Here is a 6000-nt window from a genome sequence, read left to right as displayed (position 1 = left end):
AGGAGACCATGGTTTAAAGACCATTTTAGTGATCTAGAGGAACATGATGAGAATCTGAGCTCAGGCAGTGGCTGGAGGAGAGATAAGGGGGTGAATGTGAAAGACAGTATAAAGCTATATTTGATATTTTAAGGTCTTAAATAAACTTTTTAAAAATGAAATTTTCTCTCTTCACAAACAGACTTCGCCTAATAATCTAAATTAAATTTGAAGGGAAAATTCAAATCTTGTATGAATTTAAATATTTAACATGAGTATTTAAATTTTTACCTCTCCTAATTAAAAGGTGGGTCCTCAATGTGGAAAACAGAGTCAACTCCAGACTACTATGAAAAGATAGGTAAGAGAGTGCTGGGCTGTTTTAAATTCAGATGCTTAGTCTTAATTAAACTTAATCCCAGAGTACTAAAAGGGCTTGTGGTTATGGTCACAGGCCACAATTTGTGATCTTTGAAGGACGATGCAGAACAAGGATGAACAGTATACAGAGATAGATAATACTTGTTTCAATTATTAAAAGGGTATGTGTATGTATTAAATGTGGAGTGTAGGGAGATACATTTTTTTGGAATAGAATTATGAATTTAACAAATATTCCTAGAAGAATTCTGGAAGAGATATATTGAAGGGTAGCTTTGTATGTATAGAAAAAAAGTATTAAATATTAGGAAACATAAAGTGTTCAAAGAACAAGTTATGCCAAACTTAGTTTCTTTTTATTTTTTATCATATTAGTTGCATATGTTCATCAAAGACAATTTGAATCACCCAGAAAAGTATAACAAAACAAATAATCTAAATATAAATTTTACTGACATTTGTATGTATTTCTTGCCCTTATGTTTTGGGTCTTCTATGTAATGTATTTAGAGTTCATTTTTAAATATAATATTGATTAGATTAAAAAATTATTTGTTTTAAAAAGATTTTTGCAAATAGTTCTGCAAGGTTTGTAATGAAAACTAGCAGTCACTTGCCCTATCCCTTTGGATCCCAGAAGTAACTCTTATTGTTTAAGCTCTTTCTTTTGAAATTTACTTTTGTATTTATAAATAACAGATTTCTTTTACTATGATTACATGATTTTTCAGATCTATTGATTTCCTATAATGGAAGATGAGACTTAGCTCTTGTTCACCCACTCCCCCAACCACTTGAAAACATACCCACACTCACTTTGTTTTCTTTGATATTATGTAATAATTTTTGTTAAATATTTAATATCTATATTATGATGATGATTATATAAATATAATTTCCAGCCCAGCTCTTCAGTGTACTCTGATCATATTTCCTTTCTTGTAAACATTTTTACTTGCCTAGTTTTTTATTTGCTTAGTTTTTGATGTACTTTTTATTAAGTAATGTGTTTGTCATTCATTCATGTAAGCCAATCCCTCAGTTTCATCTTTTCCTTGGTGATATATCTGGGTGACATCTTTGGAGCCATCTGACCTCAGTCTCCAGAATGGATAAATTTCCCTCTGAACCTGATTCTCAGCTAGCTTCTTGGGATTTACTTTTCTTAATAGGCATCCTAGGGATTATCTTTACTTTTTTCCAATATTGGATCCCCTTTTTTTCTGGATTTCACGTTTTCCTATTTCTAGATTTATTATCTTTTAGTGCGACACATCCTTCTGTAGCTTTTTGATAAATAATTCACTGAAGTAAAATTTTGAGACTTTATATATCTGAAAATGTCCTCATTTTACCTTTACTTTTATTAGTAGTTTTCAGGAATAGAAGTCTAAGTAGGGACTATTTCTCCTTCAGAATTTTGAAGGCATTTTTATATTTTGGTTTATCCTTTCATCTTTTAAATAAAAGACAATGAAAGTAAATATGTGTGTATGTATACATATATATGGATAGATTCCAACTAGTCCTTCTGTTTTCAGTCTCACTGGTACCCCTACCTTTATTATTACATCTAGGTTCTGAGCCTCTCTGGCATTGTATGTTTTAAATCAGCTAACGTTTTGGCTCCCTGCATTTTTGTTGTTGTTGTTCTGTTACATTGATTATTTTTCAAATTCAAAATTTTATTTTTATCATCCCTTGTCTGCTGTCTTATTTTGCATATTCTTTGTCCTTTTAGTTTTATGACTGTAAAAATACTTTACTTGCTTCATAGTGGAACTAGTCTGTTTCCACAGAGTTTTTTTTTTCCTCAATTAATATTCTACTCTATGAAAGCCTATATCTTACATACTCTTGTGTAAACATTGGTAAAATAGAAATAACTGTTACAGGAAAGGGGTCCTGATCCAGACCCCAAGAGAAGGTTCTTGGATCTTGCACAAAAAAAGAATTTAGGGTGAGTCCACAGTGCAAAGCAAAAGCAAGTTTATTAAGAAAGTAGAGGAATAAAAGAAAGGTTATTCCATAGACAAGGCAGCCCGAAGGGCTGCTCGTTGCCCATTTTCGGGGTTATGTTTTGATGATATGCTAAACAAGGGGTGGAGTATTCATGCCTCCCCTTTTCAGACCTTATAGGGTAACTTCCTGACGTTGCCATGGCGTTTGTAAATTGTCATGGCACTGGTGGGAGTGTAGCAGAGAGGACGACCAGAGGTCACTCTCGTCACTTTGTTGGTTTTGGTGGGTTTCAGCTGGCTTGTTTACTGCAAACTGTTTTATTAGCAAGGTCTTCATGACCTGTATCTTGTGCTGACCTCCTGTCTCATCCTGTAACTAAGAATGCATTCACTGTCTGGGAATGCAGCCCAGTAGATTTCAGACTCATTTTACCTAGCTCCTATTCAAGATGGAGTTGCTCTTGTTCACATGCCTCTGACATAACTGCATAATACTACATAAAATAAATGTACCATCTTTCTTTTACATATCTATATATTTAAGGTATACAACATAATATTTTGACATGATTACTACAAACAAATGAACATATCCATCACCTCATTGTTACCCTTTTGTGTGTGCATGTACCATCTTCCTTAACCTTTCTTTTGCTATTACATATTTCAATTTTTTTTAAACAATGAACATGTTTTTGCATAACATTTTTTCAGGATGTGAAAAATAATGTCAACTATGAATGAATTTACTAATGGTAGGCTGCAGGATCCTATACTTAGCTTTGTCCTATTAACTTTGTTTTTTAGTGACTTTGATGAAGTAATCTTTCAAAAACTTCTTTGCCTGTGAGATCAGGTTTAGGACAGATACAGTTTACTTTGCATGATTCCAGAAGGTATAATGTGGATAAAAGTTTTAAGGAGGCAGATTTTAGTTTAAGAGAAGAATTCTAATACAGTATTTAGAGTCATTCAAAAAAGAAACAAAGCTGCTTAGTAAGAAAGTAGGCACCTCTTTGCTAAACAGTGAGCTCTAGGAGGGCCAGGACCATCTGGTTCTCTAAAGTCCAACCAATCCCTAACACAGGGCTGTTATAGAGTGGGCATTTAAAAAACAGGTATTGAGTGTTGAAAGTATTTATCCTAATTAAACATGTGATCAAATTGTTATAGTAGAAAAGATGCCTATTCTTAATGAAAAATTTACCTCTAAAACCCTTCAGAGGCATTCTGCATCTGAAAGAACATCCTAAAAGCCAACAGCTTATAACATGGGGAAAAAATAAATTCAATATCTAAAAGTCTTCCTTTAGACATCTGCATAGAACCACTGGTGATATCACTTTAGATAGATAACTCACCTAGACATGTTGTTTATTTCAATAGTCAAAGGATTAATGACTTAATTTGCTTTGGTAGTGCTTCACATGACTCCATTTTTTTTCTGTGCTGTAATCACAGGCCATTGTTCTCTACTTAAAGCTGATTACCGAGAGAGTTGTTTTTCCCATCTTGGTATCCTCTTAATTTAGCAGAATCATTTCATTTTGATCATCTTTTTGACAAAATAATGAAATATCAAATTACCTAACAAATATAAAAGTTACACATTTTTGTATCTAATAATTTTTTATACGTTAACAACTTCTTTGCATGTATATTTCCCTTTTTTCTTAGTGTGCACATTTTGCTTAAACAGCCATCATTATTTTGCCTTATTTACATGCTTTACATGCCCTAGGAATTGCAGGACATTTATATATGGCAAAACTTTAGTTCTTTATAAGCTGTCTGCTATTACTCTGAGTATGAAGTTCAAGTTAAAACAATTTGTAAAGTCCTTAAAAGAGACATGACCTTTAGCACTCTCTGCATTGCTGAGTAGTTTATCTGGTTTCATTTACAACCAGCCATTTCAAAATTGAACATGAAATTAGCAGTTCTTTACATCATTTTCCTATTCCCATTTATGTGGAGTTCATGTAAGTCTAAACTCTCATAACATTTTATCTTGACTTCTTATACACCATTTATCCTTTTGACCATGTGTTTGTACTGGCTAAAAAGAGCCAGATTTCTCCAGGGAAGTACCCATGATTGAGTTGTCTGAATTTCCTGAAAACTTCTACCAAGAGCTTGATAAATATTTGTGAAACAGATTAAATTAAGTATATAATTGAATCAATTTTTTTTGGTGAAACTCATTATATAAATGTAACAGAAAAAATAATATTTTACTGACTGACATCAGCGTTCCTACTGTGAAGAGTATGGTTTGCTTAAAAAAATACGTGATAAACTGCTTTGCTAGGTGGAACGTGATGCCTCAAGGGAAACCATTCTGTGTAAGAAATGAATACGTATTTCTAGGTGTGGGTGAGCAAATATAAGAGGAAAAGGAAGGATATGGATAAAGGTTTGTGTGTTTGGAAGGAGAGGCTTCCAAACTACATGGCAGGAAGCTTGCAGCCTCTTAAAAAAGTGGGAAATTCCAGCTTTGGGGTGGTCTATAATACCTATTCAATAATACACATGACTAACATTCCAGTTGAAATTGTTTGTGTTGCAGTATGAAAGTCTCCAGGGAATATGGTTCACTGAGGATAAACTGTGGAGAAATAAATAAGTTGCCTAAACTCTTAGAGCCATTAAATAGTGGGGCCAGGATTTGAATCTAGGTGTTCTAATTCCAGAGGCAATATTCTTGATAACTATACATGTTATGTAGTGCTGTACTGTTTGGCATAGTAAAAAAATCTAAGCCATGAAAAAAGGTGAAACCATCTTAAAAGTATTAAGTGGAAAAAAAAAAAAAAAAGGTAGATCAGCAACTGAGAACAGCCCTGTCTCAAGTTTCAGCAGTGCTGTTTCTTTCTTTTTTTTTTCCTTCTTTGCAGACAATATGATTTTATTTTTATTCTACTTTAAGTTCTAGGGTACATGTGCACAACGTGCAGGTTTGTTACTTTTGTATACATGTGCCATGTTGGTGTGCTGCACCCATTAACTCATCATTTACATTAGGTATATCTCCTAATGCTGTCCCTCCCCACTCCCTCCTCCCCACAATGGGACCCGGTGTGTGATGATCTCCTTCCTGTGTCCAAGTGATCTCATTGTTCAATTCCCACCTATGAGTGAGAACATGCGGTATTTGGTTTTCTGTTCTTGCGAGAGTTTGCTGAGAATGATGGTTTCCAGCTGCATCCATGTCCCTACAAAGGACACGAACTCATCCATTTTTATGGCTGCATAGTATTCCATGGTGTATATGTGCCACATTTTCTTAATCCAGTCTGTCACTGATGGAAATTTGGATTGATTCCAAGCCTTTGCTATTGTAAATAGTGCCACAATAAACATACATGTACATGTGTCTTTATAGCAGCATGACTTATAATCCTTTGGGTATATCCCCAGTAATGGAATGGCTGGGTCAAATGGTATTTCTAGTTCTAGATCCTTGAGTAATCGCTACACTGTCTTCCACAATGGTTGAACCAGTTTACAGTCCCACCAACAGTGTAAAAGTGTCCCTATTTCTCCACATCCTCTCTAGCACCTGTTGTTTCCTGATTTTTTAATGATTGCCATTCTAACTGGTGTGAGATGGTATGTCATTTTGGTTTTGATTTGCATTTCTCTGATGGCGAGTGATGATGAGCTTTTTTTCATGTGT

This window comes from Macaca fascicularis, chromosome 2, assembly GCF_037993035.2.
Source record: "Macaca fascicularis isolate 582-1 chromosome 2, T2T-MFA8v1.1".
In the NCBI taxonomy this organism is placed as follows: Eukaryota; Metazoa; Chordata; class Mammalia; order Primates; family Cercopithecidae; genus Macaca; species Macaca fascicularis.
This window is presented reverse-complemented; position numbering follows the sequence as displayed.